The sequence below is a fragment of the Oryx dammah genome, unplaced genomic scaffold (assembly GCF_014754425.2).
Source record: "Oryx dammah isolate SB20612 unplaced genomic scaffold, SCBI_Odam_1.1 HiC_scaffold_17, whole genome shotgun sequence".
NCBI lineage: Eukaryota > Metazoa > Chordata > Mammalia > Artiodactyla > Bovidae > Oryx > Oryx dammah.
The window spans coordinates 24,940,099-24,958,380 of NW_024070201.1; positions in this window are offsets into that span (position 1 = coordinate 24,940,099).

The following is an 18,282-nucleotide window of genomic DNA, read 5'->3' on the forward strand; positions in this document are numbered from 1 at the left end:
AAGGAGCTGGTTCCTTGTCATCTTGGCAGCGCCGGCCAGGTTTTGCGTGGGAGAGGGATGCTCCTGCCTCCCTGGGCAGCTCGCTTGTGGCGCCGGGGGCCTCAGCCCACGAGCCGCCCCTCCTGTGTTTTTTCCCTCCCCCTCTAGAGGGGGGATCAAGGGCAAATTCGGCGCGCTCCACCCCAGAGTGGCGCCCCGCCGGTGGGACAAACAAAAGCTTCGGGTTCAACGACAGGACGGCCGAGAGCGAATTGCAGGAGCTCTCGACAGCAGATTAGGTATTTAGAGCCAAAGCGCTGTGGCTTTCAGAGATTAAAGGCATTATAGATTTGCTAAACGCGAGGCGAGCCAAAGAATAGGTAGACAAGAGCATCGCTACCCTTCAGGCAGCCGGGGGTGGGCGTGCGGGGGACGCGCAATCATGCCAGCGTGAACGCGAGACACGCGCGCTTAATTTTTCATTTGCAATCAAGGCCACGTCCCCCCTTCTCCTAGTTTCAGAAACACCGGTCCTTCCTCGGGCTCCTTTCACAGGCCGAATTGCCGAGAGAAGGGAAAATTATCCAGAGATAATGGCGCTGATTATGGGACAGCAAGTGGCTGCGAAGCGCAGGCGGCGCCTCCAGATGAGGAGCGGCGCGGGCCGGGCCGCGGATGGATGCTCAGGGCGGGGATGTGCGGGGAGGTAGTGCTGGGTCCCCCAGCCCCGCATCTCTGGCGAGCTCTCGGGTCCCAGCGTTCAGGCCCTGACCCAACTGCACTTGGGCATCTCATGTCTCTTCCTTGAATGGGGAACACATTTAGGCTTCATGGAAAGTTCTTTTCTACCCGCCCCCCTTCGGTTCACCGCCACCCCTCTTTTAATCCAAGAAAAGGAGCAAAGGCTGTTTTATAATGGAGAGAATGCGGAGAAGGCAGACGCATAGGACTGCAGGAGACGGGACCTCAGGAGCTAGACTCGAGGAGTCTGAGGACCTGGATTCTGCTCCCTGCCCCTGCCGCGGGGTGCGCCTTCATGAATCTGGGTGGGGCAAGTGCCTCTCCCGACAAATAGTCTACACTTCAGAAGCAGGCGTAGGACCCAGTGAACATCACTGTTCTGCGCTTCGCAGCTGGAAGGAAAACGTCTCTATACTCCTGAAGAAAAATCAGGAGATGAGGTGATTGTCATTCTCTTCTGAAAAGGAGACAAGAGAAAATTAACTTGAGTTGCAGCCCGATGGACTCAGGCTAGACCTAAAAGAATTCTCACCAGAGGGGCATTGTTAAAACATGAAACCGGACCCAACAGGAAGTTGCAAAACTTTCTACTGGGTAGCGTTTTCAAGAATCGCAGTGTGGGCTAGACTCGGCATGTGCTTCTTCTGAGACGCGATGGTGGATGGACCCACTGCCCTCTGAGCTTCCTGACTCACCATAATTCAATCTACGAAGTTCCTCGATGCTCTGGGCGCACATCCAGACACTGGGAATACTGTTTCATTACCCCTCCATTCAGACCTAGCAGGTGGATGTTTTATCCCTCAAACAAGCATGCAGAATTTGGCGGCTTTGCCAAGGTTACCGCTGGCTGTACATGGGAGCTAAATCTGAAGCCGAGTCTGACTGGTTTCAAAAGTCTCTCTCTCGCCGAGGCCCGCATCATCTCTTACTGGAAAGAGGCAGCGAGGAAGGTGGGCAGCGAGGGCTCAGAGGGAGTTTCTATGCAGCCTCGGGTAGGACCCGCTCACCACCGCTCACAACTGCTCACCACTCAGATGAAGAAACCACATTTCACGGCAAACAGGGGTGACACCTGAGAGGCGCATCCTGCCTACTGCCTTTACCGAGGTGGCTGTAGAGTCCTGGGTGAGGGCTGTGGCCTTAAAGGGGGGGCCGGGTAGACTCCCAGAAGGCGGGAAGCACCCAGCCCAGGACTTCAGACACTATGGGTTGACAGCAGCCACCTGTGATCAAATATTCCTTTTGCTTCTTTTTCGGGCTTGCAGAATTGCTTCCACGTGCTTCCTGACAGCACGGAGGAGCAGGTCATTAAGTCCTAGGAGACAGAGGCGGGACCATCAGCCCTGGAAGAATGGGAGGGTAGCTGGGCTCCTAGGCAGCTCCAGAGACCCACTCATAACCCTGGGGGCTCTGAGCGCCTCAGTGGCTGCAAGGACCCATGCCCAGGTCCTGCCACTCAGGCTCCCAGAGGAAAAAAACCCAACTATCCTGCTTCTCCTAACCCTCTATTTCCCATAAGAACACAAAGCCGGAATGCCCTAGTGCTCAATGGGGCTGTCAGGTTGGGGCCCAGAGGCAGGGCAACTAGAAACAGACTACACTGAGTAAATCTCCACCCACTAACTGCAGGCTCTGGGTGCCTAGGCACATGTAAACTCTTTTATCCTGTTTCTTCGCCTGTAAACAACAATAATAATACCTGTATCAAGGAGTAAAGAGACAGTTAACTGGCACTTGGCTGCCAGGTTGTCTGCACTGTGTACAGTTCACTGGGATATTGCTGTGACCCCAGTGACTACCACCATACAAAACCACTACTGTGAGAGGATCGGAGAGGAAATGGTACAAATGCAGAAGCAGGAGACAGAAAGATGAGGTCATTTTTTTTTCTTTTTAAGATGATCCCTCCCCACTCATCCAAGACCCTGGAGCCTGTCCCCAGGCTCCATGTGGGATGTGAGAACCCACCCTTGTTTAGAAAAGGGCTTTGCTCTGAAACACAGGCTACAAGGAGATGGAACCAGACGGACCAGGACCACGAACTAACTGGTCCTGGTTGGAGCACTGAAAAAGCCCCCTGTCTCAGGACCCTCCTTTGTTGCTGTTTTTCAGTCCCCCAGTCATGTCTGACTCTCTGCGACCTCACAGATGCAGCCCGCCAGGCCTCCCTGTCCCTCATCATGTCCCAGAGTTTGCACAAGTTCATGTCCATTTTATCAGTGATGCCATCCAGCCCTTTCATCCTCTGACATCTTCTCCTTCTGCCCTCAGTCTTTCCCAGCATCAGGGACTTTTCCAATGAAGGACAAAAAGAAACCTTATTCCCAGGCAAATCTGCAAAGTTGGTCACCCTATACCAAGAACCACCTCCGAGAAGACAGCAGTGGGACCACAAACTCAGTCACACATGCAGCCGCTTAGTGCCCACTGCGCTGGGAGCACAACATCCCCCCACTCCATATTTCCCTCTCGCCCCCCCACCACCCCTTCCTTCTTGTGTTTACTTAGCCAAGATTCCCGTCTCCCCTTTGGTCCTTAGTATGTTCACAGTGGCAGGCACAGACACACCAGGGCCAGCTACAGAGGGGTGAGGGAGCCTGTGAGATTAGCAGGCAGGGCCTGGGGTCCAGAAGGGGGCTCTGCCTACCTGTGTCGCTTTTTAATGCGATGGTTCTTGCTGGGGAAAACAGAGGCAGCAATTTCTCATCAAGTCCAGACTCCCTCTGGGTGGCCCTGGAGACACTGGTGACCGGAGGTGACTGGGGGCGTGAAGAAGCGTGGAGAGCTGGAGCCCCAGCCCCCAGCCCTGTGTCCTGAGGCGGCTGGAGAGCAAGCAAAGGGCCGGAGTGTGGGCAAGAGTGAGTTTGTGTGTGCCTCTGCAAGTAGGCAGGTCTGATGGACCAGATCTTCCAACAGAGCCCTGGCCAACAGTTCTGAGAGGCAATCATGTGAGAGTGGAAGAGAGAACAGGGGCGGGAGACGAGGCAGGAGGTGATCGGATGGGACTCAGAACAGAGGGGTCCCTGAGTTTTGGCCCTCTCTCTTCCGACTTTCCTGGGGTTAGGGTCAGGAGGGGCTGGGGCCACGCTGTCCAGGCCGGTTCTGACCGGGGACTCAGAGCTGCAGCCGGAGAAGGGCAGTGGGAAACCCTCCCCTCCCAGCACACAGCAGGTGCATGGCAGGGCTTCCAGCCCTGAGAGAGGGGCCTGGGCTGTTCTTCGTCCCCTCTTGGGGACTTGGTGGATCATAAAGAACAGAGCAAGCACATCTGAGTGCCTCTCCTCCGAGGTCCTGCCCTGCCTTGCTTGTGACAACCAGAGAAGGCACTCTGGGGGGATGTTTCTGGGATTGCACAGTTGTCTCCGGCTGCCCGTGTTCCCTGACCTCCTGCACCCCTGGCACCTTTCACGAGCTCTCACCATGAACCACTGGGCCGGCGGAAGGGGGCATCCTACCTCCATCAGCCAGGGCAGAGCTTTGGGTAGGGGCTCCTCTGCTCTCTGACCAGTTAGTGGAGCTGAGCGGCACTGCCTCCTCCCAATCTGGGATGCCACTCAAACTTCTAATGCAAACCTCTCTTTGTAAAGGGAGCCACTGGAAGGCCGGGGACACACGGCAGTGCCGGGCACCCTACAGGCAGCGTGCTGACTTGAAGACCTTTTCTGGTTCCAAAGGCTGGGAAGTCAGGTGTGGCACCCTCAGTTTTGAAGAAGTACAAGCCCATCACGAGTCCCCCTAGACACAGGGGTCTGTCCTCATCCTAGCATCTAATATGGTGGTCCTCAGCCTTTTAGGCACCAGGGACTGGTTTTGTGGAGGATAATTTTTCCACGGGGTAGGGGCGGGTGGATGGTTTCTGGATGATTCAAGTGCATTACATTTATTTTGTCACAGCTGATGTGACAGTAGGCAGAACTTAGGTGGTGGGTGATGGGGGCCGTAAATACAGATGAGGCTTCTCTCACTGCTCTGCCACTCACCTGCCATCCAGCCGGGGTCCTAACAGACCATGAATCTATACTGTCCTGTGGCCCCCGGGGGTTGAGGATCCCTGATCTAATATACTGGATATTTGTTTCTATTTCTTTCCCCAAGAAAATGTAAGCCTCATGAGAGCAGGAACTTCATTTTTTTTTTTATCTTCTGTCTCCCCAGCTCCTAGAAGAGTGACGGGCACATCGTAGGTCTCAATAAAGATTGTTGGGTGAAGGAATGAACTAAGTAGTGTCATCATTCCATTCCATTCCCATTTTACAGATGATGAAACTGAGGTTGAGTTGGATTAATTAACTCACGGATCCCTGATAGCCTTGGGCTTTGAGGGAAAAGCCCTCAAAGCATGTTTACAACAGTCATTACTCCCTGGAAGTTCGTCTGCTAGTCTGACTTGCTTCCCTCCAAATCCAAGGATAGCCCGTGTTCAGCAGTGAAGACCAGCTGAGGACCGCATTCCTGGGAGGTGCCCTCTTTAGATGAAGAGAGAGGTTTCAGGTGAGGCTGCCATGAAGCGAAGGTCCTCAACCCCCATATCCACGTGACTGGTTGTCCCAGGAATCGCCTCCTCTGTACATCTGCCTGTTACTGTGAGGAACGGGAGGGAGGCTTTAAATGACTTCAGCTATAGATCTCACAATTACTCTCCCTCTCTCTAATTTGGATGTTAATGTATTAGCTACAGCTTTGCCTTCTAGGCTAGAAATTGTTTTTCCCCCCCGCCCTGAAATTATACATCCAGATAGAGTAGTGTTCATTAAAGTAAGATTAGGAGAGGATAATATGTGAGAGGTATGTAATCTTTTGCAAATGGTTAGTAAATTGGAACTACCCCAATTACAATCTTGTTCATCACACAGGGCTGAATTACTCTGCCTGGGACGGGAGTCTCAGCCACAGCTCTGCTCGGCTCACATTTCATAAATATTGTATACACATGATATTCTCAGCCATCTGCTTTGCTGGTCGCCGAGCGCATTTTCTGACTTTCTGGTCGACTGCAGAGAGCGGTGGGTGTGAGGCCGTTGTCCTGCCGGCCAGTCTCAGAGCCCAGCCTGACCGGCCCTCCTGGAGGGCTCCTCCCATGCCAAATGCCGCAGGCACCTTCCCCCAGGCTGTGCCAGGCCCACTGCCCCCACTAACGCCTCCTGTGGCTCCCAGGGTCTCACCCAGCAGGAACCTGTGTGCAGTGGGGCTTTGCCAGCAGGAATCAGCTCCAGAAGGGGTGTGTGAAGCTGATGGAGCTGACGCTGAGAAGAGCTCAGGTTGTGGGGTCTGGGTGACACCCTGGGTCACCTGAAGTTTGCCCTGTGCCTTGCAGGGCAGACAGGGAGTGACGCACCCACGGTTCTCACAGATTGCTGCTCAGCATTAAGGGGGAGTCTGTCTCTTCCTCTCACCCCTTTGGGTTTGGCCTGAGCTGCTGCTTGTGATCACTTTGTGTCCCTAAAATCCTGTGTCTTTCAAAGAGACAGTGAAATGCCATAATTAAGAGTGAGAACCTGGCCTCAGCGTGTCTGGATTCAATCCTGCTTTGCTATTGACCAGGCTTCCCAGGTAGCTCTCTGGTAAAGAATCCACCTGCCAATGCGGAGGCACAAGAGACGCAGGTTTGACCCCTGGGTCAGGAAAATCCCCTAGAGAAGCAAATGGCAACCTGCTCCAGTATTCTTGCCTGGGAAATCCCATGGACAGAGGAAGGTTATAATCTTTGGGGTCACAGAAGAGTTGGATATGACTTAGAGACTAAACAGAGTAACAATCTGGCTCAGAGTGTCTGGATTTAAATCTTGCTCTGCTTTTGACCAGTTGTGATCCCGAGCACATAGTTTAAGCACTCTGTGTCTAGGTTTCTCCGTCTATAAAAAGGGCATGATAATAATACCTATCCCAGAGGATGGTGATGAGTTAATATATAGGACAGTATCTGGCATACATAAGTGCTCAAAAAACATTAGCTATGTTTTTTTTTTTTTTCAAAGGTATTTTGAGTCTCTTCCTCAGATCTTAGCATCTCCTGCAAAGAGCATGCAGAAGGCTTGTGCAAGAAGTAAACTCCAGGCAGGAGGGAACCAAAGATAAAAAACTGGATCCACCTGGTAGCACGTTTCCCATAGCTTATTTCATTCCATCCTCACAGGTCTCTGAAGCATGTATATTTTTATGCCCATTGCACAGATGAGGAAGGTGAGGCTCAAAGAATTTTTAAGAAGCAGATTTCTTGTTGCTTCCCTGTTCAAAACTTTCAGTTTACCCTTTGTTTTAGAGTAAAGCCCCACATCCTAAAGAGCCTATAATATCCTCCGTAATCTTGTTCTCACCCACCTGCTTGTTCATCCTCTATTCATGCCTGATCCTATCACCTCGCCAAGTTGTTCTTTATCCACATCACAAGTCCCCCTGCTCCAGGGCCTTGCACAGGCTATTTCTTCTGGGCTTGACCTCCCCTTCCTGCTTTGCCAAAATAATTCCTATTGATCCCTTACATTTTTAAAAAAAAAATATTTATTTATTTACTTATTTTGGGGCTTCGCTGTGGCTCAGCTGGTAAAGAATTCTCTTTAATGTGGGAGACCTGGGTTTGATTCCTGAGTTGGGAAGATCCTCTGGAGAAAAGAAAGGCTACCCACTCCAGGATTCTGGCCTGGAGAATTCCATGGACTGTATGGTCTATAGGGTTGCAGAGTCGGACACGACTGAGTGACTTTCATGTTTTTGGCCGCACTGGGTTGTTGTTGCTGTGTGCGGGCTTTTCTCCAGTTGTGGTGTGCGGGCTTCTCATTGCGCTGGCGCAGGCTCTGGGGTATGCAGGCTTCAGTATTTGTGGCTCTCGGGCTCTAGAGCCCGGACTCAGCAGTGGCGGTGCACGGGCCCAGCTGCCCCATGGCACGTGGGATCTTCCCAAACCAGGGATGGAACTGGTGTCCCCTGCATTGCAAGGCAGACTCTTAACCCCTGGACCACCAGGGAAGCCCCATCCCTCGGGTTTTAATCTGCACTTCTCCAGGAAGTTTTCTTGGCCCCACTAATGTATGCTTTGATAGCAACTCCTGTGTCTCCTTCATGGCGTCTCTTACAACGGTGACTAAACACTCAACTGTGTGTGTGTGTGTTTTCTGTCTTATTAGAGTGCAAGACTCATAGGGCATAGCCTGTATTAGTCAGGAGAAGCTGGGCTAAGCAGTGGAAGCAAAAGTCCCAGATCTCACATTTCTCTCGGCTGCTGTATGCCCCATGCGGGTCAGCAAAGGCTTCTGCTCTACCTGGTCACTCAGGGATCCAGGACAGTGGAGGCTTTAACACTTGTGGCTGCACCATCTGGCACACCGAGGATCCCTGGAGGCTGCAGCAGGGGAAGGGAGAGACTGGAGAATCACGTGTGAGCAGGGACTTCGTGGGCTCAGCCTGAGATGTTGAGTGTCCCTTCTGCTCCATGTCACCTTGTCTGCCCAGCTGGTAGGGGGCTAGGATGTATATAGAGGCCATTTCCTTCTTGAGGGGATTTTCCCGACCCAGGGGTTGAACCCAGGTCTGCATTGCAGGCAGATTCTTTAAACCACCTGAGTTACCAAAGCTCCAGTATACAGGTGAGCAAGAGGAATATTTGATCTGCTGCAAGGACCTCATCCAGCTAGTTCTCTTGTGTGTTCTCCATGCCGAGCACATTGCCTGGCATGTAGTAGGAGCCCCTGACCCCAAGTGTCTGCTGAATGAATGAGGGTGTCCATGAGTGTGACTCAGGGGTCTCCCAGCGAGCCCACAGTGGAAGAGCTTTGGACCAATGATCCTCCGGGGTTCAAAGCCTTTGGCCTGTGCACTCTACCATGTCTTCCCAGGTTTATGACATGTTTTTTCCCCTCAGAATGGAGAAAACAGGATATCATGCATTTAGGCACTTAATAGATTTGTTTTTTCCTGCTGAAAGTGATGAAAGTTGCATGTCCTCCAATCAGTCTTGCAATCAGCCATTCAACCACTCACCCAACCCAAGTGGCAATTCAAATTCAGCGAACGTTTCCTAAATGCCTACTGTGTGTCAGGCGGGTCACCTGGGCTGGTGTCGGGAAAGCCTGGCCAGGTGGGCCCTGCAGCTCGTCTGCTTTCCCAGCGAGGACTCTGATGCTCCCTAGCAAGTAGGACCTGGATTCAACTTGGGTTTGCTGACTTCACGTCCAGCGCCCTTTCTGCTATGGTAACCAGAGGCTCTCAGATTAGAGCAGGCATCAGAATTGCCTGGAGGACCCCCCCGACATGCACATGGCTAGACCCCATTCCTGGTTTGTCAATTCCATAGAGATGGGCGGGGCCCGAGAATCTGCATTTTCTAATGAGCTCCAGATGACGCTCTGCTTCGGTTCCCAGCATCTGAGAGCCACTAGCCTGTGGTGTGCTGCCTGGTGGTGGGCAGCAAGGTGCCTTTCTCTCCTGAATTTGGCTCAGGAGTCCTGGCTGGGGGTGGGGGGTGAACAGCACAACCTCTGGGGAGCTGCTATTTGGTCCTTGTCAGTGAGGCTGCCTGCTACCCTGGTATCTAAAGCGAGGGGTTTCAGCCCAGGAGCTCTGAGGCATTCTGTAGATCTGACATTCAGCAGTCTGTGATTGGATGAACTCAACCAGAGCCACAGGTCCATGTGAGTCTCTTCCTTGGTGGGCAGTGGTACAAACGGAAACCTGTGTAACAGCTAGTGCCCAGGGAAGTCACGGAGTTGTGGAGTAGTTGGTGACTCCAGGTCCAGAGTGGGGTGTGACCCCACTGCTGCGAAAGCCACTAATAGCCTGCTGTGGAGACAGTACCAACGCTCGACACCATGAGAAGAAAATGTGTCAGCCTATAACCAGGTGCTAATTGGCCTGAGTCTCTTGAGGGGCTCCAGGCAGGGTTTGGGAAGTCCCAGGGAGGAACCTAGAGGTTTGCAATAACCTGTGACTACCATCTTTGTCACAACATGGCATTTACCTATGTGGTACCCATAGCCTGGTGGTAGGTGGGCATTTTAAGGAGCAAGAAACAGACTTGGAGTCCAGCCCAAAGTCAGCTTTTATTAAGAGAAGAGTTTTGGATCCAAACCCAGGTCTGCTGAGAACAAAGCCCATCATCCGTGAAAGACTGGGCAGGGGAGCACAAGTGGCGATGCAAGCGAGGAGATGCTGGGTGGGAGGAAGTCACCGAAGAGGCTGGGTGGGCAAAGTACATGCCGACTCCTTGAACCCCAGAAGCCTCCCTGAGGTTCCTGAGCATGCTAGGGATGCTCAGGATGGTGCAATGGCTGCAAGAAGTGTTTCGTGTTGCGAACTTTTCCGTCCAGGACTGTCCAAGGGGAGCGACCAGGACTCAGATGGAGCCGAGCCTGTATAACTGGGCCCCTCTGCATTCTGGCAGCTCTAGGTTTCCACTGCTTCTCCCCAGGCCACCAGTAGGTCACATGGCATCTTTGTGTTGAGTGGGGAAAAGGCGTGTCTTCCTCCAAGCAGGTGCAACTGGACATCACGTTCCCAAGCTGCACTAGCAGAGTTGGGCTGAATCTCTGTCCACACATACCTGCTCGATCCGACACTCCGGTCGAGGGAGTGACCTATACCGCTATGTCTGGAGCCTGAGCATGCGCACACACGTGGGCCTGACACCCTTTGCCTGCCCAGGGAATTCGCTTCCCAGAGCGGGACTGGAAACCTCTGTAACTTTAACCTGCATCATCCCTGCTTCCCCGCAGGCTTTCTAACTGAATCTCTTCTAAGAGGACTGGTTGTCTGCGCTGGGAGCTGCCGGGAGAATACAATCCGCAAGGTCAGGGAGAAGCAGAGCCGGAAGCAGCGATGCTGTGTGTGACTTTAAGGATGGAGTAACAAAGGAGATGGTGCGGAGAGGCCGTCAAGGGCAGACAAGGCTTTCTAGGGGGCCCCTCCCCCATCAAACTGTTAACACGAAATACAAAGCTCAAGTCTTTATTACAAAAAAAAAAAAGAAGAAAAGCAAAAGGTAGCAGCAGCTGAAGAGTGCAAGCCAGAGAGAAGGGAGGGCCACAGTGAAATCAATACTGGCCAGGACAAGCATTATCCCATGTGGAACACCTCAAGCCTCTGCCTAGAAAATTTGATTGGATCTTCAGAAAAACCTATTAGTGTGTTGTCAGGACCTTCTGGTGATAACTGACCAGCTCTCTCCAATCGATGCTCTTCACTTGTGGAGCTCCTGATTTTTTAACAGCATAATTGTTTTTTTAATAACCGGCTGGCTCACCCACTCCAGCAAGCGGGGAGTCAAAGTCAGACTCCCAACTTAAAATATAGAGAAACGTGATGCCCCAGCCACTTCTTCCTAATTGCACAATTACTTTATGGAGCACCAGGGACCAAAGGCGGGAGGGTGAGGCTTTTTCTTCGGCTAAGCCAAGTTGTTAAGAAAAGTCACAGAAGTAATTACACAAGTCAAAATTATTTACTAAATGAAATCCATTCTTCGCAAAGGAACCTTTATTTATTTTTAAAGAAAAATGGCCAAAAGGGGGATGGTTTCAGCATGGCGAGGATACCATAAAGCAGCAGCAGAATCAGTCATCAATTATTACAGCATTTTCATTTTCAACTCAAGAACCAATAACACATTTTATTTGGGATTTTAAATGCACTGTAACGACAGCAGTATTTTTTTTTTTTTTTTTTGCCGTGCTTTGGATCTGAGATGTCAAAGTACTTCACAAACAAATAACTGGAAACAGTTTGGGGTGAAGGCTCTTTATAACTGAGAGCAGGGCCCACAGAGGAAGCGATTTGCCCAAGGTCATGGGCTGAATTGGAGGGACAGCTGGAAAGAGTAGGCATGAATACCGGCTCCCACAGTCAGAGCTCATCTCCACTAGTCTACGCCTTCCCACACACGCCAAAACAAGCCCCCAAAGTAGGGAGACAGCAGCAGACCAGAGAAGTCACATGCCCTCCTATGCCTAAGTTGTCCATGCTGACAATTTGCTGTACAGAATGGGAGCTGGGTGTGCAGGTCAGAGGTCTTTACAGACTGCTGTTGGGCTAAAGCCAGGAAAAGGAGTTGCTAGTGAGAATGTATAGGGTTCTATGCTTGTTGGGGGCAGCCTGGCTTTCCACCTGAGCTCCTGAGTGTATTCATCAGATTCTTCAAGCTGTCAGCCTTCCAGGAGGGCCTGATGGCTCACACAGCCCTTGTTCTCAGCCCACCTGGCAGGTCTCGCCTTTCTCTGGTCGGTTCCCTCCAGAACCTGGTCTGTGTACTCAGGGTTGGCAGGGGAGATTCAGAGGAGGAGGAGAGAAAGGGCATGGGGGAGGGTGAAAGAGAGAGAGGAAAAGAAGAAAGTGGAAAAGAAAAAATAAAAATAGAGAGGTGGGCCTGTTTAAAAACCTTTGTAGGCCCTAGGACCTCTTTGTAAGGAGGATTTGTCCCACAAATATATTATAATCCAAATATATTACATTCCCACACTGAATACAATTTATTCACGATTATTTACCAGTTGAGTTTGGTTGAAGTTTGCTGGCTGATAATGTTATGGCTTTGTAGATATTTAATTAAACATTTAATAATTTTGATTTTACACTTTGCTTCTCTGCCTTTTAGAGCTCATATTTTTTTCTTTCCAGGCCCTTGAAATGTTTATAAGGCATAGGCACTATATGTATTGACCTTAAAACAGCCCAGAGGGCTAGAAGAAGGGAGAGATGAGGGGGGAAGGGAGAGATGAGGGCGGAGGGCGGAAACAATGTTGATTAAGACAGCAAGAAACAGACTCGAAACCACATGGGGACAAATTTCACAAAGCAGACAGAGGGAGCCCTCAAAACTATAGAATAGTTGGTTAGAAAAAAGAAAGAAAGCAAGCTTTACCAGGATAGTTCCAGGAAAAAAAAAAAGAAGAATAGATAAAAGACCAATCCAACCACAGATGAGAAAAAAAAAAAATCTCTCTCTGATTATTCAATAATTTATTGAACACAGGGCCAGATACTGTGCTTGGCTTCTGAGATACCCAGTCAGATCAGATACAGCCTCTACTCTCAAGGAATTTACTGTTTTATTAAGGGAGACAGAAAGGTAAACAAACAGTTCAGATATGTGATAAGGACACAAATTGAAGTAAGCGTGAGAGGTTGGGGAAGCACAGAGAAGTCACCTAAGGGAGGCAGATGCTCCAGGAAGGTTCAAAGGCACCGAGGTGTGACCAGGAATGAGATGGAACTTGAGGGGAAGTCAGGTGTGGTGTGGGGACTAGGGGGGCAAGTAGGAAAGTGGGTGTGAGAGGAGACGGAGGGTCACGGGGCGGGCTGAAAAGGATCACACTAAATTGATAGCAGATCATGAGCACTTGGACTTATTCTGCAGTCTAAGGTCCGCCAAGAATGGTTTCCGAGCAGGGGAGGGGCCACATGCACTCCAGTTAGGGCTGATTTGGGCTGTTAGGGCACCGGGGATCCAGGGAAGAGGTCATTGCACTCCTGCCATTGGAGGAAAGGGCCTGGAGCCAGCCAGCGCCGTGGAGATGGTGAGATGGGTCACTTGGAGACGTATTTAGGGACAGTGGGCGGGGTTGGTAACCAGTTGCAAGTGGGAGATGAGTGCAAGAGAGGACTCAAGGGTGACTCCCAGGTTTCTGGTTATTCGTTGAGAAAGGGGATGTAAGAGAAGGAACAGGTTTGGAGGAGAGACTTTTCATTTCCCCCAAACCTGATGATCCTCAGGCAGGCGCCATGCCCCAGTAGGGCCCTTGGAAAGTGGTCAGGAAAACCCAGCAAAACTCTTTAAGAGGTGTGGCAAGTAGGAATTTAGTCACTAGTAGATTAGGAGTTTCTCTATGGGGATTCTTGGCCAAGACAGAAACATGGCCCAGAGGCCAAATACTAGAGATCTTTCCACTTGGCCTCAGAAGAAAGGTGCTTGAAACTAGCAGGAATGAAGAAGGAACGTGATGGGCACCTCTAAGACTGTTGAACGCTGGACTGGGGCTCCAGATGTGATTCATAGTTGGGAAGGGTGTTTATTGGATGTTAGCTCATGAAAGCTCCAAACTATATCTAGAAGTCTGTATTCTCCCAGACTAGCGACGGAACCTATGTAACAGTATGTTGAATTGAGACACAGACATCTATCAACCGCACCAAAATTCACTGGCTTAAACTCCATCACCCAGAGCTGACCCTTTGCTATCGCAGGAAGTAATGGGCTAGAAATAAGTGCCATCGGAAGCTGAGTCTAAGTAGATCTGTGATCATGGACATTTTGAGACACAGATTCGGTATGGGCTTTCAAACAGATGGATCTGCTAGCATGAAATTGCCAAGAGTAAAAAGAGAACGCTAGTTTAATACACACGGCTGGGGAAGAGGCCGGGACTGGATTCCCCAATCCTGGCCCAGGACTTGCTCAGCATTCACAGTAAGTATGCAGCCCCAGAGCAAAGCAACCACGTTTCTTTCCCCCGTTTTTGATGTTGGCAAAGGGAAGACAAACGAGGGTTCTCTGGTTTGGGGACGGCGTGAATGAACCACACGTGTCCATAAATAAACCAAGAGCCCTCCAAACACACTGCTCATTTGTTCGCACAAAAGCCAGGCTGGCAGCCCTCTCACCGAGCCATGTTCACAGTTGGATCCTTAATGCATTGTGAGCGTTCAATCAAACTTTTAGTGGTGAAACTCTGGGAGCAGAAAGCCAGCTAAGCCCAAATGGTCCCTTGGCTTTTCCATCTTTTGTGGCTTCCTGGCTGTACTCTTATGGGTTTTGTTGTCAACAAACTCCTGGCTTGCCTTTGAGCACTCCAAATTATTGAAAATGACTACAGCTTAAGACTGGCAGGATGATTGTTAAAAAACAGCCCTGGCATTAATCATAGCTTAAGAGCTTTTGGAAAATGATTCTAATTCAGAAGGGGTGGCTTACAAAGAGGCTTGTCGAAAGCGAAGCAGGCATCAAATTCTGAAAGGCAAAAAAAAAACAAAAAAAAAACAAAAAAACCCTCCTTGGTACCCACACCTGGCTTCTTCCCGAAACCCAGCTGGCAGGAGCATGGGGGGCGCAGTTTACCCCACCAGCTCATCCTGTCTGAGGCCACCTTGGGCCTGCCACGAGACCCACAGCATGCCTACCCCTGGATCCAGGGCTGTTGAGATTGGAAAGACTTCTGGGAGCGCCCACAGTCACAAATTTACTAGTGGTCCTCAGAATCAGGAAGAAGTGGCTGGGCGCCTCATATTCTGTCAACAGTTGGATGCCTTAGAACCAGTGCTAAAATAAGCTGTGTGCACAGAGGCAGCTGCGTGGGCAAACACACGGTCAGCATTTGCAAGGAGCCAGGCAGGGCAACGAGCTAATCCTTCTGCCTCTTGCCTGCTTGGCACAACAAAGGAGAATGATTTTTGCCATCAGCATTCTCCCTATCACGGAATCATTGCACAATTTAGTATGATTAATGGTTTCCATTTAGGAGAAGCTGAGAATGAAAACAGTGGGAGAGAGGCGGCAACCCGGCTGGGGGTGTTTGTGGCTGCACCTCGGGCAGAAGGGTGGGGAGAGCTGGCCAACGACCTCTACCTTTCCTGCAGGCACGACTGAGGAGGCACTCTGGGGCGAAGAGACACATGGCTTTGGACATGCATTTGCAGGAACAGTCTGAAAGCTGCAACCTTGTGACGCACTGTTTGCTGTTTCCTCCTTGCAGCCTTCCAAATGTTTGCGTAGGAGAAGCTACTCCCTCTTGACCAGCCCAAGGGAGGGCTTTTCCTTCCAGAGGTTCCTAACTAAGGGTTGGCTCTGGGAGGCAGCGTGGTGATGGGGCTGGATGGCTGAAATTCGCAGAACTACCTATGCCACTTCTTGGCATTCCTGATGGCCACGTAAGGGGTGCCATGCAGGGAAGGACCCCCACCTTTGCACTAGAACGGTAGCCGTGACCTTCAACACGGCCACTTCTGTCTCTGGAGCTCTGCGGGTACACCTATTCTCAGCTCTGAGCGGCTGGCTCCCCCGGGAGTTCTTCTCTGCTCTGCAGCGTCCTTCCCTTTCCGCGTCGGCAGGCTCTGCTTCTGGTCAGATTTCATGGCTGCTGGAGGTGAGTGGTGAGACAGAGGCCACCGTAGCCAGAGACTTGTGGGTGCTGATAGAAATCAACCAGGAAAACAGAGGATTCAAGAGGGCCTGATTTTTTTTTTTTTTTTTAAGCAATAGCCACTGTTACTGAAGTCAGAGAGGGAGAAAATTGGTGATCTTGGCTGGGTCTAGCATGACTCAGAACCCTTCTTGATGCATTGGTGTCTCTGCAAGGAAATCTATTATTTTCCATAAACTGTCTTAAGCATCTCCCGGGCTACATTTCTGGCTGTGTTAAGAATCAAGCCATCAAGAACAGCTGTGAATGTTACACACTTTCAGCAGCAGCAATGGGCTTTGGCAGGGAAGTAGGAGCAAAAAAACCCAAGTAGGACATTTCAGTTGACAGTAATGGCATTTTCCCTTCCTTGTCCAAACGATAAAAGATTCATGCTCCTAATTGCAACACTATAGCTGCCCCCATCACTTTATTCTGGGAGAGGAGGTTAGAGAAAACAGGCCTAGAGAGAGGGAGAGAAAGAGAGAGAGAGAGAGATGGATAGTAATTTCATCACTAGCTAACAGAGTCTGATTGGTGCAGAAGGCTTCCTTCCATAGCAATACTTTTTAATCAGGGCTGCTGTGTCTGGGCAAACAGCTTTTGTGGATTAGCTAGACTGGAGCCTGCCAGCATCCGTTGCAAGTTTAAACGATGAAATACACAACTACAGAGAAAACAAACCAAAAAGAGTAATAAAGTCACACATTTCAATATTCAGTAACCATTAAGGGATTTAAATATTTGCTTGCTATTAAAGGCTTGCATTAGGCTCTTCCAACACCAGCTCTGGAAGACTGAAATATCAATTACGGATCAATTTTCCCCCTAAGTAAACACTAATGCAGGATAAACAGTATTAGAAGATGCAATCGTAACATTGCTGACTTCAGGATGGACTTCCTGCTGGTAACAGCAAGTTTAAGCCTGGTGATTAATTAACCTGAGAAGATAGCACTTAAGGAAGATTTAAGACGATCATGTCTGAAATATGATTGTGGGCAGTGCACGTCTAGAGGGCAGCTGAAGTCCTGCGTTGATTTCACCCTCAGTGACAGTCTTCATTTTCCCCGGAATCACCACCCACAGCTCAACACCTCCAAGGATTAGGAGGGAGTGAAATGGGAATTGAGGGTGGGTGTGTACATGTGTGAAGAGAAAAAGCAGTAGATTTTAAGTTCCTTGCTGGAATTAATTCCATATTTCAGTATTTCAAGGTTCCAGTTGCATTTCCTGCACTGACCACCAGGGGCAGAAGACATTCTACGTTCACTTTGGAAGGGGAAAAAACACAACAAAAACAAAACAGATTTTGCCTGGAAACTGAGGGTTGAAAGACTTTAGAATAATTCTCGATTTCAAGTCTCAGTTTTGGGGTGCTTATTCTTGTGCCTATCACCCTCTTGCCGGCCCGTGGTGTGTGTGGGGGGGGGTGGTTGGTGGGGTTGGGGGGTTAGTTATGGGGGTATTGAATACTGTGGCTCTTACTGGAGGCAAAATTTTGAGATGAGCACAAGGCAGGATTAGGGTGTGTATTTTTCCAACATGGCATACCTCACTCTAAAGGCTCTTTACAATATATGTGGGCAAGGGTGAGGGTTTGCTTAAAGTGAAGTCGCTCAGTCGTGTTCGACTCTTGGCGACCCCATGGACTGTAGCCTACCAGGCTCCTCTGTACATGGGATTTTCCAGGCAATAGTACTGGAGTGGATTGCCATTTCCTTCTCCAGGGGATCTTCCCAACCCAGGGATCGAACCCAGTTCTCCTACATTATAGACAGTCGCTTTACCATCTGAGCCACCAGAGGATTTGCTTAGCTGTTCCCAAAAATGTCATCCCCCACTGGGAAGGACAGATGTGCTGTTCCAGTAGGTCTTTGAGAATGATGGGTTGAATAGGGCCGGCTGGCTTGTTACTGCAAGTCCAATCTGAAAGCTGCTACATGGAGGATGGAGTTATAAATGTCAAGATCGAAATACAGAATTGGTGACCTGTTCAGACTAAGTGGAAAGTGAGATTCGGGCAATCGGATGCTTGGCTGTCTCCCTGTAATGATCTACTACTTGCTGAGTGCCTACTACGTGCCTACGACTGACTTCAATTTATTTGCCCACAAGTTCTTTTGGATGACGGCCAAGAGTCGCTTTCCCTTCTCTTGTACAGTGTGTCAGGACGTCTAAGTGCTTCATTCTGGAAATATTTCCCAACTATATATGTGCAGCTGTGGCCACAAATTTCACCTCGAATTTGGCTGCCGATTCTTCATGACTAAGGGCCATGTACTTAGTATCCTGAGAAAAGGGTCTGAGTGTAAAAAAGGTCTTAAGTAGGCATGATTTTATAATAAAACCAAAATGCCTTTGTTTTAGCAGGGTCCTTCCACCTGTAGCACGGCGACTGCCTGGTTGTTTAAAGGCTCTGGATGGCAGAATCAAAGGAACATTTTTCCATGGAGTTAAG